The sequence below is a fragment of the Xenopus laevis genome, chromosome 6S (assembly GCF_017654675.1).
Source record: "Xenopus laevis strain J_2021 chromosome 6S, Xenopus_laevis_v10.1, whole genome shotgun sequence".
Taxonomy (NCBI): domain Eukaryota; kingdom Metazoa; phylum Chordata; class Amphibia; order Anura; family Pipidae; genus Xenopus; species Xenopus laevis.
This window is the reverse complement of record NC_054382.1, coordinates 118,225,128-118,246,518: the sequence shown is the minus strand read 5'-3', so window position 1 is coordinate 118,246,518 and position 21,391 is coordinate 118,225,128. Positions and strand designations below refer to the sequence as shown.

Here is a 21,391-nt window from a genome sequence, read left to right as displayed (position 1 = left end):
ACTTTCCGTTCAGGGGGGCATGCATACCCTATACTAACTGACAATGCTATCAAATAATATACAGACACAGTTACATATACAGTTTTTATAAGAAACCTGACTGTATGCAGTGAAATTCTCCCTTCATTTACTGCTGTGGATAGGAATTGTCAGATGGTCCCTAACTGCTGAGCAGGGAAACAATCATACTTATGAACAGCAGGGGGAGCCCCCGCCTTACTTCCCAGCCATGCAGAACTCAAGCAGCTTTGTTTATGACGATCCCTAAGCAGCCCAGACCACACTGAGCATGTGCACAGTCTTAGTCTTGCAAAGATGTTTAACAAAGTTACAAGATGGTGACCCCCTGTAGCCAACTTTGAAAGCATAAATTATTTGTTTGATTAGACTTGTGGTGCAGTAAGTTCATGTTTATATTTGGTATACAAAATACAACATTTCTAGCCTTATTCTATTTTAGACTTTACATGCCCTTTAAAGCATCACTATTAAAATATATTATTTTACATTGGACAGTGGGAGCTTTATTTGCTTGCAGGTTCATTTCACTGGCTGGTGAGACCCAAGAAAACCCATTTAAAAAAAAAAAAAACACTTTACTCTTTGGGGGAATTCACAAAAGAGGAGAGAGCCCATTTTTGGAGTAAAAGTGGTGGTAAACTGGTGTAAAATACTTTCTCCATATTCACAAACAGAAATCCGCCTAAATTCCAACTCAACCGCCACTTTTCATTTTTTAGTGAAAGAAAGACATTTTACAGACACTTTTATGAATTTGTCTTTTAAACAACATTTTAATCAACATTTCCCCGTGTCTGATCAATTCCGTATCTGAATCTTCATTTCCCACCTCTTGTAGGTGCCCCATTGGGGAATTATTAACATATTAATAGGGATTAGCATTTTATAGTCACGGCACACGTTTGTATCTAACCCTATAGGTGTAAAAGTCTCATTAGTTTACCAGTTTTAGCTTAATGAATGAGGCAATATTAGCAATTGGAGTGAATATATTATCTAAAGGAAAAGTAAAGCCTCCCAACCCTATTTTTAGTTTTAGCAGCAATTAGACACTATATTATGCGAAATATCATTTCTTGTATTTAGACCCTTATATCTTGTTACAGAAGTGGAATTACACAAACATGTAGGCAGATTTAGAAAATCCAGGTTATCCGGAAAAAAATGATGTATAATAAACCCCCTCCCCAAAAAAACTCCAATTTAACTGACAGGTGCAGTAAGAGTTAAAGTTAAAGTTAAAACATTTCTTTAAAATGTCCTGCAAAAGGCAAAATATGAAAACTGTCTGTTTAAAAGACAAATTCACAAAAGTGGAGATAGAGGTTTGTGAATTTGGTGGAAAATCCGACATTTTTATCTCCACTTTTATTTTGTCTCAATATCACCACTTTTGTGAATTTCCCCCTTTGTGTCTATATATAAACAACTTTGAAGTGGGCAGGCCCAGAACCAAGCTGATGGGAACTTTAGGGCAATCAATATTCAAGATAAAAGGACCTATTGCAAACTAGTCTTTCAATAAAACAAAATTCATGTTTCCACCTGAAGATTTACATTTACACCCAAGACTGGTATTGGACTGAATACAGTGTTTCCTCTGTATGGCAGCACTGTATTCATCACATAGCTCCCCAAGCTTCTGAGTCATTCAGACATGCAAGTTAAGGTGGCCATAGACGCAAAGATACGCTCGTTTGGCGACATCGCCAAACAAGCGGATCTTTCCCCGATATGCCATTAACGAGCATGGCTATATCGGGGGTAATCTGAACGTTCGGCAGTATGGCGCATGCCCCCTGCTAATGCCGGCGCTATATGGCCCTAGTGCTGGCTGCGCAATGCGCGAGCGAGCACATTTTCAATCACCGGAGCACTGTGGGGGCTTTGAGTCCAAAGTGCTTTCCAGGGAAGCGGCTGGGCAGAATGCCGCCCTTAAATTTTTGCCACCCCTAAATTTTTGCCGCCCTAGGCCTGGGCCTTTGTGGCCTTGTCACAAATCTGGGCCTGCCTGTGCTTAGCACTGACCAGAGAAACATCAGATGACTGTTTTCTGCCCATTAACTTAATTCTCTAAGCAAGACAACCACAAACCTTTTGCTTGCAAAATTAATTTTCATCCGACTATATCCACTGGTGTGAAATGAACAGAAGGTGGTGCTGTGGTTTTAAAGTCAATATAATGGCAGTGTACTAACTGCTAATATCTTGAAAGCAATAAAACAATTGCAAAAGTGCTAAGAAGAGCATTGCATTTGTTTTGGGGGTATACAGTTCCCATGTGGGTGAAGGAAGTGATCACAACTGCTAACCCCATCCCAAGACCTGTAATTCTGTAGCCTATCCCAACCCACTCTCATCTACATACCTCCCAACATTTTGGAAATAAAAAGAGGGACAAAAAAATGGACTACGCCCATTTTTGTGGCCACACCCTCTAATGATCATGTTAGTTTTACAAGATTTGTCAGGTTATGAAAGTTTGACCATATTTCTGTGGTTTTTTTTCCAGTTATTACAGTTTTGCTAATGAAGGTGAATTGACCTTAAGCTGTGAGTCTGAATTTTCCCAAGGGACCTGTTATCTTATATTGTTACTTATTTGCTTATCTCGAAAATTGTTACAAAAGAATCTTATCTGCTGCTGTGCTGTTCTGGGCTCTCTGCCAAAAGCCAATTAAGTTAGAAAATTTGTTTCTTTTTCTGGCTGTTCAGTGCAGAGAAAAACGGGACTTTCCAGTACAAACGAGGGACTGCAGGTTGAGCTGTCATAAGAGGGACTGTCCCTCTAAAAACGGGACATTGGGAGGTATGCATCTAGTTCAGCAACAACCCTACCACTGGGTCATTCTTTGAGCAAATCAGACACTATACCAGGAGGGAGCACTCATTATCCATTAGGCACACTTGAAAAAATACATTGTTCTGCAGTTAGCTGCTGCTTGTCTCTAAAATGGTCCAGTCTTGCCAGTTAGTGACTTGTCTTATAGGACAAAACTTTAGTAAAGAACGTGGAGGAGCAGTAAAATGAAGGTGCCGTATGCATGCCTCCCAACATTTTGGAAATAGATGATAATTTGAAAACATTTTGCCATTTTTGTGGCTACACCCCCTAATTACCATGTTTATTTCACAAAATTTGAAATTTTAAAAGTTTAAATACATTTCTGTGATTTTTATGTGTTATTACAGTGACTAATGAAGGCGAATTACCCTTTAAGCTGTGAGTCTAAGTTCTCCCATGAGACTTGCTTATCTTAAATTGTTACAAAAGTAAGTGTGTATTCTGGGTTATCTGCCAAAAGCCAATTAAGTTAGAAATTTTGCATCTTTTTCTGGCTGTTCAGTGCAGGAGATCAAAGAGAAAGTTGGGACATTTCAGAAACAATCCGGGACTGCGAGTTGAGCTGTCAAAATCGGGACTGTCCTGTGAAAAACGGGACAGTTGGGAGGTATCCATATGGAATGAATTCATAAGTGCTAAATACTAAAAAGTAGCATTCTGGCAAAAAAATAATTAATTAATTTGTTTGCTGCAAATCATTAGAGCTTTTGCCTTTTATTGTTCCTGTGCCTTTCCCAAGCAGGGATATTGTCTTCTTCTTCCCAGGACAAAGATAAGAAAGGGTGTAAGAAAGGGGTGTAAAGAGGTGCCCCCCCCACTCAGCATGTAAATGCCTGGCTGCCTAAATTAGCTCCTCGCTGATACTATAAATATAAAGGCAGTGAAGTGAAAGGAGGAATTGATTGTCGTAATCTGGTGCGGCCAAATTTAGCTCTACTGATAATGATATCCCATGAAATCTCTGGTAATCCAGCCCAGGTATCTGTGTAATGAACTGCTATCACTTTATTTGGTGTTTCCATTAACATATCCAGGCCTGGACTGAGATTTCAAATAGCCTAAAGATTTAATACTGTATATCTGTATAGATGGTATCTCTTCACTGAAAAGACACAGTCTGGTCTGCAACAAATGGGCCGGCTTTGCAGGTGCAACATCAATCAGCCAGGGTCAGACTGGGCCGGTGGGATATTTGGAGAAAACCCGGGAGGCTTTGGTCCTTGTGGGCCCCACCGACCAAGACAGACTCCCCGTCGGGTATGTGTGGGGGGCCCCTGAGGCACCAAACCCTGGTGGGCACCGAACACCCAGTCTGTCCCACATGGTCACTATGAGTTATTGTCATGATCGGCTCTTCCGCTTTAATATTAACTTTTAGGTTGATGGAAACAACAGGATTCTAAAACCATTTGTGATTAGTCTTCCTTTTTATGGTTCTTGAAAAAAAATCACTTTTTATTGGCAGTTATCTGGTTTGGAGTTCCATCTGCTATCTGGTTGCTAGGGCTTGATTACCCTAACAACCAATCAGCAGCTGGAAGATCAATAGAAAAAAAAGATAAGCAATTAAAACATACCTCCCAACTGTTTTGTTCTCAGCGGGACAGTCCCGCTTTTAAAAGCTCAACCCGCAATGCCACGTTTGTACTGAAAAATCCTGACTTTCTCTGCACTGAACAGCCAGAAAAAGAAACAAAGTTTCTAACTTAATTGGCTTTTAATTTAATTCCTTCCCGGTGCAAATAAGATACTTTGTTACAATGTTTAGATAAGCAAATAAGTAATTGTAACAATTTAGATAAGGAGGTCCCTTGGGAAAAGTTAGACTCACAGCTTAAGAGCCAGGGTACACGCTGTTATTTCGGGCGACTAATCTCCCTGAACTGCCTTCCCACTGGCTAGAATGTAACTCACCTGAGGGACGGCAGTTGGATCGTTTCGGCTTTCCAAAGTCGCCCGAAGTTTCCTCGTGAGACGACTTCGGAAAAGAAGCGCTCCGAGTGCCATCACGACAGTGATCAAGATTCTAGTCGACTAATCGGGACTAATTAGGCGACTAATCTCCCGAAATAGCAGCGTGTGCCCTTACCCTAAAGGGCAATTCATCTTCATTAGCAAAACTGTAATAACTGAAAATAAACACAGAAATATGTTCAAACTTTCATAACCTGCCAAATTGTGTAAAATGAACATGGTAATTAGGGGAAGTGGCAACACAAAAATGGGCGTGGTCAAAAAAAAAATTTTTTCCTCTTTTTATTTCCAAAATGTTGTGAGGTATGATAAAAACTCGAAATAAAAAATAAAGACTTCATACATAACCTTTGGTCATGTTCAATATCACAAACCTTTTGGCAGGAGGTAACCTTATATGGCGAGCGGATGACCGGAAAATCCACTCAAATGCAAATAGAACGGGCATTATTTAGCGGCAGCACAAAATATACACAGCTATCAGAATCTGAAAAAAATGGTCGGTAGACTAGTAGCCCGAAAAAGATACTACAACAATGGTTAACTCTTGAACCTCCATCTATACTATTAGTTAAACAAAAAATACACCACCTATTTCATATGGATTGGTTGGAAGCAATTACCAGAAAAGAATAAAACACTACAAAATTCTTTAACACCTGGATACAGGGTCGGACTGGGCCGGAGGGGTACCAGGAAAAAAAACTCGTTGTGCCCCGGCTCTTGTGGGCCCCGTCGGCCAAGACATGCTCCCTAATGTTGCTCTCCTTCCTCCGTGACCCGGCCGTCACTGCCCCGACCTCTCTCCCCAGCTTGTTTGCTGCAAACTTTTAGAGAACACCCACATATCATGGAGTAATCCCAATACCTTGACACCTGGCAACAGGAACAAGAACGGCAGGATTTTGCACCCCCCAGGAGTCATCAAATAAATAGATTGTTGGCTATAACCCCACAAAATCCTTCACAGGGTCCTATACTTAATGGACCAGTAACAGCAACATTTTCTAAAATAATTAGTTAGTATGCTATGAAAAAAAGACGCCAACACATATTAAACTTTAAAATCTCTAAGTCTTTATTAAGAAATAATTACCAAAACTCCACTTGCGCTCCTCTTCAGAAACAGAGACAGGATGACGATCCATCGTGCATTGCTCGATTTCTCCTCCCTGGCTATCTCCTATAAGGAAGGCAGGGAGGAGAAATTGTGTGCCGCACGATGGATCGCCTTTTTTGAAGAAGAGCGCAAGCGGAGTTTAGGTAATTTATTTCTTAATAAATACTTGGAGACTTTAAAGTTTAATATGTGTTGGCGTCTTTTTTTCGTAGCATACAAACAAATTTTTTTAAAAATTTTTTGCTGCTACTGGTCCTTTAATCTTGAGCTGTAAGTTTAAAATGTTAGTATATATTGTTGAACAACTGTTGTATATAGGGTTGCCACCTTTTGCAAAAAATTTTCCGGCTGGTGGGGGGCGGGTACAAAAAGGTGTGTGTGTGACTTCAAAGGGGGCGGGGTTGTGATGCAAAGGGGCGGGCCACGGCGCGGCCAGGACAAAAACCAAAGGACAAGCTAAGTTTACAGGGGATTGGGGGCGGCCCGAGGGGTCTTTTTAAGGGTATTACAAATTTACCGGCAGCTAAATTGCTGGTAAATTTGTAATACCGGCCCCGGCAGGTGTTTTACTGGCTAAGCCGGTAAAATACCAGCCGGGTGGCAACCCTAGTTGCATAACGGAAACAAACTTTACTGTGTATATGTTTTAAAAAAAAAAAATGAACGATAAAATTGAAGCCTCATAAGTTATCGCCACCTTCAAGCTGGTGGTAATTTCAGGGTCCCTTCTACGGGCTGTGATGACGCTGGAATTAAGGGTTAAAAAAAAAAAAAACATGGCAAAGCAAACCCGATACCACACTTGCACTTGGGTTTGTAAATGAGCACTCGTGTCTAATCTATTTAACAGACTTATTGAACCCTTTATAAATAGGATATTATGTTCCTTTAAAAGCTGCCCCTCACGTTGCTTGTTATATTGTACAGATTATGTCTAATTGTTTCCTAGGCAGAATGCTGCGATATTTATAAGAACGGCGGATGAGGCAACGCGCAATATCAGATTTGTTGTTTTTTTTCATGCCACCAAAAAGAGACCCAGTGAATGGCTTATTAGGAGGATCTCATTCACAGATTTGGGCTATTCAACTCACAAAGCGAAACTGGCAAGCGGCATTTCTAGGTTCCTGTTCTCAACTAATTACCGCTAGATGCACTCATGTCTAATTGCAGCCGTCGCTCACAGATTTCCTTTTTTATCAAGCACATTTTTAACCCCTTGGGCACCGCTGGCACCTCACCTGCATCACAATGTGCTGGTTTACATAACTCTGCGAAGGGGTTAAAGTGTGCCATGGGGCTTGCAGGGTAAGTGATTGAGCCCAAAGATGCTTAAAATGCCAGAAAGATCAAAACTACCCCGGCTACTGGTACTTTAAAAGTTAACTTTCAGAATGTTGTAAAATGCAATATTTTTAAAGGATCAGTAACACCAAAAAATAAAAGTGTTTTAAAGTATTGAAAATATCATGTAGTGTTGCCCTGCACTTGTAAAACTGATGTATTTGCTTCAGAAACACGACTATAGTTCATATAAACAAGCTGCTGTGGAGCAATGGTGGAAATTGAAAACAGGCACAGGTTAAATAGTAGATAACAGATAACACCATTATGTTCTACAGAGCTTATCTGCTGTGTAACCTGAGCCTTTTCTCCTTTGAATGGCTGCCCCCATGGCTACACAGCAGCTTGTTTATATAAACAATAGTAGTGTTTCTGAAACACATCAGTTTTACCAGTGCAGTGTAATATTTTTGATGCTACTGTTCCTTTAAAAAAAATCAACTGCCCTTTTTTTTTTTATAGTTTTTGATTGATATCCCTTCTTCTGCCTATTTTCAGCTCTTTCAAATGGGGACGGGGTCACTGACCCAGTGCAACCAAATTATTATCATTCTTTGAGGCTACAATTTTATAGTTGCCGTTACATGGACGACACGAACAACAGAGCAAATCAAGTCGGACCTTCCACATCCAAAAATAAAAAGACTAAAGCTTGGATATTGTCATTCAAACACAAAAAGGGCGATTTGTGAAAAAAGTGCACAGTGCAATTTTTTGGACACAAATTATCATGTTTGTATCCAAAATGAAGTCTTCAGTGTGCCCACCACAATTGCACCCAGTAGGTTATAAAGAAAATGCAACTGCGTACAAATACACTGGACTGTGCCTAACTTTTTTTAAATTCTTCTGCAGCTGTTAATGCAGCCAGCTATAGGTACCCTGGGGTCACTGCCACATTCAGGGGGCGGCATCTCCCAAAGCAGCATTAGATTCACTCGATCACGATTCAACACTCAGGAGCAAGGTGGGAGTTTCTTCCTTTAAAAGAGAACTAAAGCTAAGAAAAAAAACTACAGAAATGTTGTATATTATGTTTTGGTCTTCTATATCAGCCCAAGGCTCTTTAGCAGTAAAGAACTGTCCCCCAAAGATGTCCCAAGTAACCCCCTAATTTCACTTACTGAACTTAGGGATGAATGCACAATATACTGAATACATAATATAAATGTTGCACTACAAGTCTGATAAGTGAATAATTCAAATTATTAGTATATGGCAACTCTGATACCACTGCAAATAGTCATCAGCCCTGTAGCATCAGCTCCTATGACAAGTGAACCTGATTTTCTGTTTTATAATTAGCGACGACCCCTAAACCTTACTTCTCAACAGCTGCTCAGGGCACAATGTCAGTGACACTCCTAACAATATCCAAGATGGGAAACTCTTGTGCACAAGTTTATAGTCCTGGATCCTTACTATTATAGAGATGATGAACCTTTAGGCTGGTGCAATAAGTTCAGTATATAAAGTATGGCAATTCCAGCCAAATTCATTTTCAGAGTTTAGTTCTCCTTTAACGAATGGTGCAACATTTGCATACATTTCAGCCTGACTATCCTTGAAGCTGCATTAGTGAAGACCCTTAAAGTGTTTACTTGAAATATTGTGTAAAGTAGAGTTATTTTGGAAAGTTTATTCTTGTAACAATTTGTCAAGTTCGGCACCCTAAATCGAAAACCAGTGCTAGGCTCCCTTGTCTCGGCTCTTGCTTCTGCCTAAAACAGCCGCCTTTCACTTCGGGAGGAGCCCTGCGCTAATTGGGTGCCGCCAGGTCTTAATAAGAGAGGAGCCAAGCAAGGGTTCAGGATGAGCATAGGGGCCCAATCGTTTTACCAAGGATACTAGATGGAAGCCAGGCCAAACAGACAAACATGATCAGGCTGGCCAGGCCAGAGCAAGCAGTGAGAATAGTTTGACAGACCGGATTGGTGCAGCCAGAGTTCAAGGAATGGTCAGACAGGCTAGGATCAGGATTGGAGAATGCAGAATAGTCAGCAGACAGGCAAGGGTCAGATTGGAGATTTCAGAATAGTCAGCAGGCAGGCAGGGTCAATAACAGTATAATCAAATAGGATTTACTAAGAATAGCACACATGAAACTAGCAAGTAGAACCTAACAACGGGCCATGAGTTTTCATTCAAAGCCCCTTTAAATACTTAGAATTTTGCATCCTTGCACAATGATCACATTACACCGCTGTGTAAAACCTGAAAGTACACGCCACACACGCCATTGGGGAGACCAGCACAGAAGGAGAAGGATGAACACGGCAGGCGTCACCGTCGGCCACTAGACCACCAGGGTAATGTTTCTTACACAATTATTGCCATGTTTGCTGCTTGGATGGGGAACTCTATTTACTGTTGCTCCACATTTATTTCCTTTCTGGAAGCAGAATCCTATCTATGCTGTATGGAAGGGATTTTGGCTGTACTCTCTGGATCAGTGCCCCATTGACTTGGAGTCAGAAATCCCAACATGAACAAACATATTTTCCCAATTGCAGCTGTGGGCATTGGTCCATACAACTCTCCCAATGGGTAATCTAGTAGAATGGCAAAGTTTGCACCAGCTCTAGTAACCCAAAGCAATGAATCAGCAGGTAGTATTTTCTGGTTCTTTTTCAGCTGATAAAAACTACTAGACCTGGTGTTCTAAGAACCATTTAACAGAATATTTGAATATGTAGCTTTCTATCCCCAAAGATATCAGTGTACTTGGTAGACTCTAATTAATCTTGTCAGTTAATTACCAATCAAAAAATGAAGATAAATAATCTAGAAAGCAACACACACACACAGCTCCCAAGCAGCACAAGAGGGGAAGCGACACCAGGGGATGGTAGATCCAACAGGGAAGCATTTCAGGAGCACAAAAGCTTGCATCCTACTGAGCCTGGATTACTGGCTACTAATTGTGCAAGAGTGATAAGCATTTAGGGAATAGTGATCATAACATGGTCTCCTTTGAGATTCTGTTGCAGAAGCAATTCTATAAGGGAGTAACTAAAACACTAAATTTCAGACGTGCAAACTTTGACAGTATAAGGGCATCTCTGCAACATATTAAGTGGGAAATGCTTTTCACAGGGTTAAACACAGAACAAAAATGGGAAGTCTTTAAAATGCTGCTTAATAAATATACTTGTCAGTATATTCCACTTGTAAGCAAGGAACGTCGTTGCAAAGCAAAACCTTTTTGGTTCAATAGAAGCGTTGGTGTTGAGGTGGGTAAGAAAAGACGTGCTTTTAAGGCTTTCAAGTTAGCTGGTACAGCCGAAACATTTATAAGGTACAAGGAGGCCAATAAATCATGCAAGGAAGCTATAAGGCAAGCTAAAATTGCTATAGAAAAGGATATTGCAGCTAGCAGTAAAAAAAATCCAAAATTATTTTTTAAATATCTTAATAGTAAAAAAATGAAGCAGGAAGGGGTGGGACCCTTACTATCAGAGGGTGGTCAGCTGGTTGATGAAAACAAAATAAAAGCGCAGATTCTGAACTCATATTTTTCATCTGTCTACACAAATGAGGAACCGGTAAGTGAAGGTTTCCTTCTTAACAGTCCCAATTCTAGTAATACAACTAATGATGCATGGTTCACACATGAAGAAATTCAAAAGAGACTAGAACATGTTAAGATTAACAAAGGTCCAGGGCCAGATGGTATTCATCCCAGGGTAATTAGCGAGCTTAGCTCTGTGATTGCCAAACCTCTTTACTTAATTTTTCAGGATTCATTGAGCTCTGGCATAATGCCGAGAGACTGGCAAATTGCTAATGTGGTGCCTCTATTCAAAAAAGGGATCCTGTTCTCAGCCTCAAAACTATAGGCCAGTTAGTCTGACGTCAGTGGTAGGAAAGCTTTTCGAAGGGTTAATAAAGGATAAGATACTGGACTTCATAGCAAATCATAATACTATGAGTTTGTGCCAGCATGGTTTTATGCGTAATAGATCTTGCCAGACTAACTTAATTTCTTTTTATGAGAAGGTAAGTAGAGACCTCGATTCTGGGATGGCAGTGGATGTGATTTACTTAGACTTTGCTAAAGCATTTGATACAGTGCCACACAAAAGGTTATTGGTTAAATTAAGGAATGTTGGCCTGGAACATAGTATTTGTACCTGGATAGAGAACTGGCTAAAAGACTGACTACAAAGAGTGGTGGTAAATAGAACATTTTCTAATTGGACCAGTGTTGTTAGTGGAGTACCGCAGGGCTCTGTACTAGCTCCCTTGCTTTTCAACTTGTTTATTAATGACCTGGAGGTGGCCATTGAAAGTACTGTTTCTATTTTTGCAGATGATACTAAATTGTGCAGAACTATAGGTTCCATGCAGGATGCTGCCACTTTGCACAGTGATTTGTCTAAACTGGAAAACTGGGCAGCAAACTGGAAAATGAGATTCAATGTTGATAAATGCAGGTTATGCACTTTGGCAAATATAATATAAATGCAAGTTATACACTAAATGTCAGTGTGTTGGGAGTTTCCTTAAATGAGAAGGATTTAGGGGTCTTTGTAGATAACACGTTGTCTAATTCTGGGCAGTGTCATTCTGTGGCTACTAAAGCAAATAAAGTTCTGTCCTGCATAAAAAAGGGCATTAACTCAAGGGATGAAAACATAATTATGCCTCTTTATAGGTCCCTGGTAAGGCCTCATCTGGAGTATGCAGTGCAGTTTTGGACTCCAGTGCAACTAAATTGGTTAGGGGGATGGAAGACTTAAATTATGAGGGTAAACTGTCAAGGTTGGGGTTGTTTTCTCTGGAAAAAAGGCGCTTGCGAGGGGACATGATTACACTTTACAAGTACATTAGAGGACATTATAGACAAATAGCAGGGGACCTTTTTACCCATAAAGTGGATCACCGTACCAGAGGCCTCCCCTTTAGACTAGAAGAAAAGAACTTTCATTTGAAGCAACGTAGGGGGTTCTTCACAGTCAGGACAGTGAGGTTGTGGAATGCACTGCCGGCTGATGTTGTGATGCTGATTCAGTTAATGACTATAAGAATGACTTGGATGATATTTTGGACAGACATAATATCAAAGGCTATTGTGATACTAAGCTCTATAGTTAGTATAGATATGGGTATATAGAATTTAATTAAAAGTAGGGATGGGTGTGTGTATGGATGCTGGGTTTTCATTTGGAGGGGTTGAACTTGATGGACTTTGTCTTTTTCAACCCAATTTAACTATGTAACTATGTAACTATGTAACTATGTAACTATGTAAATGGCAGCCTATTAATTTGCAGAAAGAAAGGGGGAACAAAATACAGGAAAAGACAAAAAGATCACAACTATAAATAAAGCACAGCGGCTGCATGGGAGTTATCTGATATTATTCCATCTAAGGATATTACTGTATAGTCCATTTAGCATCAACATGTGATTGTTTTATATGGGCCCCCCCACGGGCTTCCCCGATCGATCGAGGACCGCATCTGTGCAATGATGAGGTCCTCGATATGATTCTGCTCGTTGTGATGGCCCATGATCGTTGCAGCCCGATATCTTCCCATACCGGGAAGAGATACGCTCATTTGGCGAGGTCTACAGGACAGGGACCTCCTTCCTACAGTCTCTCTTACCACATGACACTTAAACTCGGTGTACCTACTTCATATACATTGATTAAATTACTATTTCCTGCTTTTCAGCTATCTTGGTTTCCACCGATTGGTGACCAGGCAGTAACCAATCAGTGACTTGAAGGGGGGCACATGGGCCATACCTGTTGCTTTTGAATCTGAGCTGAATGCTGAGGATCATTTGCAAACTCACTGAACAGTTATGTCCCATGTGGCCCCCTCAGAGTTAACTCAGAGTTAAAGAGCTGAAAAGCAGGAAGTAGTGTTCTGGCTATTATGTTAGACATCCAGTCACTCCACTCTACATTTTTGGTTAACTATATTAGAAACATTTTTTATTTTGCACAATCTGTGTATTTACCCAGTTTTTACCTTTACACTGAACTTTTCCTTTAAAAGAGTTGCTCACCTTTCACTTTGTTATTGGTTTTCAATTTTTTTTTATTTGTGTTTTTTGAGTTATTTAGCTTTTTATTCAGCAGCTCTACAGTTTTAAAATTCAGCGATCTGGTTGCTACAGTCCAAATTACCCGAGTGACCATGCACGGATTTGATTCAGAGCAGGGGTGCCCAAACGGTAGATCGGGATCTACCAGTAGACTTTTAGCTGGTGATCAGTAGATCTCAAGACACTGTCAACAAACAGCTTGGCTATATTACCCTCCAATATTATACTTTTCATTCAGATATTTATTATGTTGTGGTCACATAAGAAATAGGTGTTTGTTAAATATAGCAATGTACATTTTCCATGGAATCGAATGCTAACAATGGTTTTATGGATGTAGATCATAATGGGACAACATCACTAAAAGTAGATCTCACATTAGTAAAGTATGGGCCCTCCTGATTCAGAGACTAGGACAGGAATATGAATAGGAGAGGCCTGAATAGAAAGATGAGCAATAAAAAGTAGCAATAACAATAAATTTGTAACCTTACAGGGTATTTGTTTTATAGACGGGGTCAGTGGCAATCTCATTTTTGGAAGGTAAATCTGGCCAGCTGCATTAGAACACTTAGCCATGGCAACTTGAAAAACAACAAAACAAGCGTGGGGGAAAAACAAAGAACAGCAGTAAATGACGAGAATACTACAGCCGATCTAAGGTCCGAACGGCTGCCAACTCAAACGTACTCAGTATTAGCGGGTCTAAGCAATTTAATAACATACCTAGTTCACATAGCAACCGACAGGTGCACATTGGCACCGCTCACCGGTGTCTCTTTGTTTAAACCAGAACAATCAGTTGCCAGGTGACACTTGGAACAAAACAGTTCCTACCCACAGAATTTATTGCACCGTTATGCTGGATGACAACATTATCTTTTTATTACCTTCATATTTATCTCAGAGTATTATCTGATCACCCTGATGAAAAACTCTCTATCCACCAGATTTACTGACATCCCCTAAACATCACTATCATAACGTATAAACACTAATGTTCCAACCCAACCCATGAGGTACCAGCATGTGGGACAGACGGAGCCACAGGTACAAGAATGCATATCAACAGCTCTATTGCAGACTGAAACATTAGACTGAAACATTAAGGTGGCCAAGGAAATTTGGCTGGTCTAATCGTTTAGTTACCAAGTCCACTTAGGAGAGAAGAACACCCAGTATTTGCTGCAATCCCAAAGTCTTCTTTTACCATTCCTGATCAATTAAAAGAGCCCCAATCAAAGACAGTTGTTTTGGGTCCATGCACGGACATATAAACTGCTGCTTTGGTCAATAGAGGCCTATATAAGGATTTTTGTAAAGAATAAGGACCTTCATATATGGTACCCAGATAAAAACCCTTTACCTTGGAGACCTAGGCTACATTTACAAAGCGTAAGACGATGCAAACGATGCTCAAAACTATCATTTTTTTTTTTTGAACTGTTGAACCCTGCCCTTCACTTTGCTCCATGAGCAAAAGTTTTTTTAATCCCTACAATAGAGACCTGTGCTCCCCAATGATTGAGAGATGGGCTTAGGGGTGACACACAGGCATCCCCATTCCATCCCCTAAATTGTGTGTCAATCAGACAACCAAGTTATGGAGCACCAGTGAGAACAGGGGGTAGAACCAAAAGTTAGGTCTCTCCTTGGCTAACTGAACAGTTACTGGGCTCCAAGAATACTTTATTCAACCAGGAGTAGCACCCTTCAACCTCTTGGGAAACAGCACATTCATTAAAATAAACCTCAAACATACACCTTTAACTCATTTCTAATTAGTTGGCAGGGTGCAGGGAAGGGCCCTGCTAACTACACAGTATAGGTCCCATATTACTTCTAATGGCAGCCCCGTAAAAAATAAAAAGTAACAATAACATGAGCTTTTCAGTTGTGTGGGCCAGTGATACTCCCACTCACCGACCAACCACCACCAATGCATTTTAAACTCCATTCTAATTTAAAGGTCAATGTCCCATTTAGTGACACAGCTTCCTCTAGTGAAACATCAAATGCAACTTCAAATCTCATTTGTTAGACTTAAAAAATATTTAGAAAGGTGATGGAATATCCCTTCATGTAGAGGAGTTCATAGTTTAGCTTTGCTTGAATATACAGGAAACGGCAGCCTGTAGTATGAATGCTAGAACCTGCTGTATCCTATAAAAAGCAAGTTGTATTTTACTTTAATTTTCCTGTCCTATCTATCTGTATTGATATTTATAATCTAGTCATGAAGTGTATACTAATATAACTATAAATAATAATATAGAACAGACTGCATCATGCACATAACTTATCAGTATCAATATGTTGTTTCATTTTCAATTGACTACAGGGATGACCACTTTATGGGATAATGTAATAAAAGGGATAAAGTCAGTGTCAGGTCTAGTAACCCATAGAAATCTATCTGAAAGTACAGGTATGGGATCTGTTATGCAGAAACCCATTTTTGAAATATATTAATAGTAAAAAGATGCAGGTTGAGAGTGTTGCTCCATTAAATAATGGTACCAGTATGGCTGTAACAGATACAGAAAAGGCAAATGTGCTAAATCAGTTATTTTCTTCAGTGTATACAATAGAGGAGTCTGAGTTCCCAGGCTCACTTCATAGCTGCACTGATGGCTCAGCTCAATCTAGTCAGTGACTAACTCAGGGTATGATCTATAAAGCATTAATAAAAATTAATGTAAACAAGGCTCCAGGGCCTGATGGCATACACCCCCGGGTTCTAAGATAGCTTAGTTCAGTTTTAGACCAGCCCCTATTTCTGATTTTCTCAGATTCACTTTCATCTGGTATGGTGCCAATGGATTAGAGAAAAGCTGATGTCATTCCAATATTTAAAAGGGATTACGATCTCAGCCTGGCAATTATAGGCCAGTAAATTTGACGTCTGTGGTGGGCAAATTATTTGAAGGCTTGTTAAGGGATCACATTCAAAATGTTGTCCTGGTGAATGGCATTATGAGCAGCAATCAGCAGGGTTTTATGAAGGAAAGGTCATGTCAGACAAATCTGAATGCTTTTTATGATAAGGTAAGTAAGACACTGGAAAGTGGGAGGGCAGTAGATGTGATCTATTTTGATTTTGCCAAAGCGTTTGATACTGTGCCCCACAAACGACTGCTTTCTAAACGAAGGTCTGTTGGGCTTAATGAAGCCGTTTGCACATGGATAGGAAACTGGCTGCAGGATCGGGTACATAGGGTGGTTGTTAATGGTACATTCTCTACTTGGAGTAAGGTTCTTAGTAGGGTCCCTCAGGGCTCGGTATTGGGTCCGCTTTTATTTAACTTGTTCATTACTTAGGGGAGGGTGTTAGGGGAGAATGTTTGCAGATTGTGATACAGTTCAACGGAACATCATAACAATGAAACAGATGCAAAGTAAAGATATATACACAATGTGAAGTAAATCAAAGTCCTTACAATATTCCACAGGTGCTCCGTCTTAGCACCGCAAACAACGATATAGTTTATCCAGAGGTGTGGAAAGAAGGACGCAACTACAGGATTCCTGCTAATGTGCTATTTATTAGCCACACAACATGTTTCGGACAGCATGTGTCCTTTCTCAAGTGAGAAAGGACACATGCTGTCCGAAACATGTTGTGTGGCTAATAAATAGCACATTAGCAGGAATCCTGTAGTTGCGTCCTTCTTTCCACACCTCTGGATAAACTATAATGAAACAGATGCGACCTCCCGCCACATTTGCTAATTACAGGACTTCCATTTTTAGCAGCACCGGGATCAATGAAAAGATTCCCTTGCACTATATATACACAGTATTTATGTATGTGTGTATATATTGGACAAACAATCCCTGTTTTGTTTAAAGGGTAAGGCATTTTTCAGTAGCAGTATGCACAAAATGTCTCTGTCTTAACTATATTGATAATGGGTTGAGTGCTGAGGACTCTTGTAATTGTCTTTATATACAGTATATATATATATATATATATATATATATATATATATATATATATATATATATATATATATATATATATACAGTATTTTTTTTTTTAGCTTTAGTAGCATGGCCTTTAAAATCTTCTTAAAGGGATTCTGATTTTTATGATGTCGTTTTTATTTCTAAATTACACTATTTACACTGCAAATAATTCACTCTACAATATAAAATTTCATTCCTGAACCAGCAAGTGTATTTTTTTTTAATTTGTAATATTGGTGTGTAGGAGCATCTCAGGTCATTTTACCGGGTCATGTGCTTTCAGAAAGAGCCAGCACTTTAGGATGTAACTGCTTTCTGGCAGGCTGTTTTTTTTCCTTCTCAATGTAACTGAATGTGTCTCAGCGGACCTGGATTTTACTATTGAGTGCTGTTCTTAGATCTACCAGGCAGCTGTTATCTTGTGTTAGGGAGCTGTTATCTGGTTACCTTCCCATTGTTCTTTTGTTTGGCTGCTGGGGGGGAAAAGGGAGGGGGGTGATATCACTCCAACTTGCAGTACAGCAGTAAAGGTTGACTGAAGTTTATCAAAGCACAAGTCACATGACTAGGGCAGCTGGGAAACTGACCATATGTCTAGCCCCATGTCAGATTTCAAAATTAAATATAAATTAATCTTTATTTGCTCTTTTGAAAAACAGATTTCAGTGCAGAATTCTGCTGGAACAGCACTATTAACTGATGCGTTATGAAAACATGTTTTCCCATGACCTTATCCTTTTAACATCTGCTACCAGCATGGTTGCTGGTGAGTTGGCCAAATTCCTAGTTTACCAACACCTGAACAGCTGAAATACAGAAAAAAAACGCCATCACTCGGTTGCAAATCATCGCAAATCTCCTCATCTTCAGGGAGACTAATCTCCCCGAACTGCTTCCCGCCGGCTAAAATTGCTGGCGGGAGGCAGTTCCGGGCAGTGTCGGACTGGCCCGGCGGGATACCGGGAAAAAACCCGGTGGGCCCCGACCCTCGGGCCAGAACCTTTTTTTGGAAAAAAAAAATATTTTCGGCGATGCGCAGCGACGAGTGGCGTTGTTGCGCATGCGCGCCGAACTGAGTTATTGCGCATGCGCGCCAAACGCCGTTGTTGCGCATGCGCGCCAAACGCCGTTGTTGCGCATGCCCCCCGAACGGCTGGGCCGACGGGTTTTAGTAGGGGGGCGGGGGGCCCCTGGACAGCAGTCCCGGTGGGCCCCGGGCCCCCCAGTCCGACCCTGGTTCGGGGAGATTAGTCGCCCCAAAGATGAAGAGATTTGCCGCCGGGCGACTTATCTCTCGAATCTGAGGGTGTGCCCTGACCCTTAGAATATTCATATCACTAGTTCTTCCTCCTGTTAATATCATATCAAATAATTCCTACCTAACTTGTAGTTGATCCAAAACACAGCAGATCCGTCCAATAGAAGCCATCGCCAGTTTCCACAAAACAGATTCCTGCCTGACTTTATGAGCAATAGGATCAGCCCTGTACTATTTTATACCAACAACCTTTTATTTTCTCACTTCCTAAATTAAACATATTTAAATGAGACCTCCTGTCTTGTAATCTCTAGGCATGCTCTTCTTTGCTCTAGAAAACTTCTGCTCATAAAGTAACTGAAACATTTATGGTATTAGTCCGTTTATATATAATAATCATATCCCCGATATACACCTCTTCTCAAGCCTAAACAATTCAAACTTGGCCGGACTTTTTTCCATAATTGAGACCATTCGCTCAGCTTGTTTCCGCTCTTTTTTCTACATTAACATGTCAGTGTTCATGCCCAAGACAGGTAAAGGTAACAATTCCTCTAGTGGAGGAACATCTAATCCCAGAATTGTCTGCAACCAGCTATAAAAGCACAGTTGGTAACATTAACAAAAGTTAAGGGCCACAAGCTGGACCTCTCTTTTTGCCAAGAATTACTAGTGTACAACAACTGCGCCGGCAGTGACCGGCACAGGAACATGGTATCAGAACAAAGGAAGCAGGAATCAGGTGTTACATACGACAAAGGCCCAATAGTGTGTGCACCTTCTAATAGATGTTCACTGTACCCCATTGTGTGTCATTTACCAGGCACTATCAGTTTCACCAAGAGAAACAGCTGGTCTGTGAATTGAACTGAAAAAGTCTTGGTAACCGAAGAAGAAACATTATGAACCTGTAGTCAGTAGTTAACAAGGTTTTGAAAAAGCTTCCATGTTTAAATATTGGGTGACACAATGCAAGATTAATTTGAACTGATAATACAAGAATGACCTTGCTGAGAGGAAGCGGTGCACCTGTTGCTGGGTGTATTCAGTATACATTTAAATAGATGCCAATATCAATAACAGAACTTGCAATACTTATTTACTTCAAGCTAACCATTTCAGATATGATTAATTGAAATAAACATTAAAACGTTACCTTTAATAAATATACCTAAAACCACGCTGCCACTTGGGTAATACACATTACTCCTTGTAAATCAGGTAGTATGGGGCCATGTCCCTAAAAGCAACACCTTGAAAACTAGACATAGTTACATAGTTACATAGTTAAATTGGGTTGAAAAAAGACAAAGTCCATCAAGTTCAACCCCTCCAAATGAAAACCCAGCATCCATACACATACCCCTCCCTACTTTCACATAAATTCTATATACCCATATCTATACTAACTATAGCGCTTAGTATCACAATAGCCTTTGATATTATGTCTGTCCAAAAAATCATCCAAGTCATTCTTATAGTCATTAACTGAATCAGCATCACAACATCACCCGGCAGTGCATTCCACAACCTCACTGTCCTGACTGTGAAGAACCCTCTACGTTGCTTCAAATGAAAGTTCTTTTCTTCTAGTCTAAAGGGGAGGCCTCTGGTACGGTGATCCACTTTATGGGTAAAAAGGTCCCCTGCTATTTGTCTATAATGTCCTCTAATGTACTTGTAAAGTGTAATCATGTCCCCTCGCAAGCGCCTTTTTTCCAGAGAAAACAACCCCAACCTTGACAGTCTCCCCTCATAATTTAAGTCTTCCCTCCCTCTAACCAATTTAGTTGCACTTAGTCTCTGCACTCTCTCCAGCTCATTTATATCCCTCTTAAGGACTGGAGTCCAAAACTGTACTGCATACTCCAGATGAGGCCTCACCAGGGACCTATAAAGAGGCAGAATTATGTTTTCATCCCTTGAGTTAATGCCCTTTTTTATACAAGACAGAACTTTATTTGCTTTAGTAGCCACAGAATGACACTACCCAGAATTAGACAACTTGTTATCTACAAAAACCCCAAGATCCTTCTCATTTAAGGAAACTCCCAACACACTGCCATTTAGTGTATAACTTGCATTTATATTATTTATATTATTTTTGCCAAAAATCAACATTGAACCTCATTTTCCAGTTTGCTGCCCAGTTTCCCAACTTAAACAAATCACTCTGCAAAGTGGCAACATCCTGCATGGAACCTATAGTTCTGCACAATTTAGTATCATCTGCAAAAATAGAAACAGTACTTTCAATGCCCACCTCCAGGTCATTAATAAACAAGTTGAAAAGCAAGGGACCTAGTACAGAGCCCTGCGGTACTCCACTAACAACACTGGTCCAATTAGAAAATGTTCCATTTACCACCACTCTTTGTAATCTATCTTTTAACCAGTTCTCTCTAGGTACAAATACTATGTTCCAGGACAACATTCCTTAATTTAACCAGTAACCATATAGTGGAATGGTAGAGATATGGAACAGTTACTGGCAGAAGTCAATTAGGATAATGCAGCTGTCCATATAGTATTAATCTAGGTCTACAACCGTTGCCCTCCCATCCATCCGTTCCCCAGCACAGTCCTGCCTATCTACATGGGGAGCGTGTGGGAGCAAGTCACCCACCGTTCACCTATGCCACCCGCCCAACGCGTTTCGCCGATTGCTCGGCTTCCTCAGGAGCATAAGTGATGGATGGAAGGGAAGGCAATGGGTGTAGATCTAGATTAATACTATATGGACAGCTGCATTATCCTAATTCACTTTTGGCAGTAACTGTTCCATATCTCCACCATTCAA

The 21,391-nt window shown here is 40.4% G+C and overlaps 1 protein-coding gene across 32 annotated transcripts in view; it reads right to left on the bottom strand.

The window, feature by feature from the left end:
• The window catches only part of LOC108719750 (regulating synaptic membrane exocytosis protein 2), a 358,076-nt gene that overhangs the window by 321,193 nt on the left and 15,492 nt on the right, over positions 1–21,391 (bottom strand). The window lies entirely within an intron of this gene.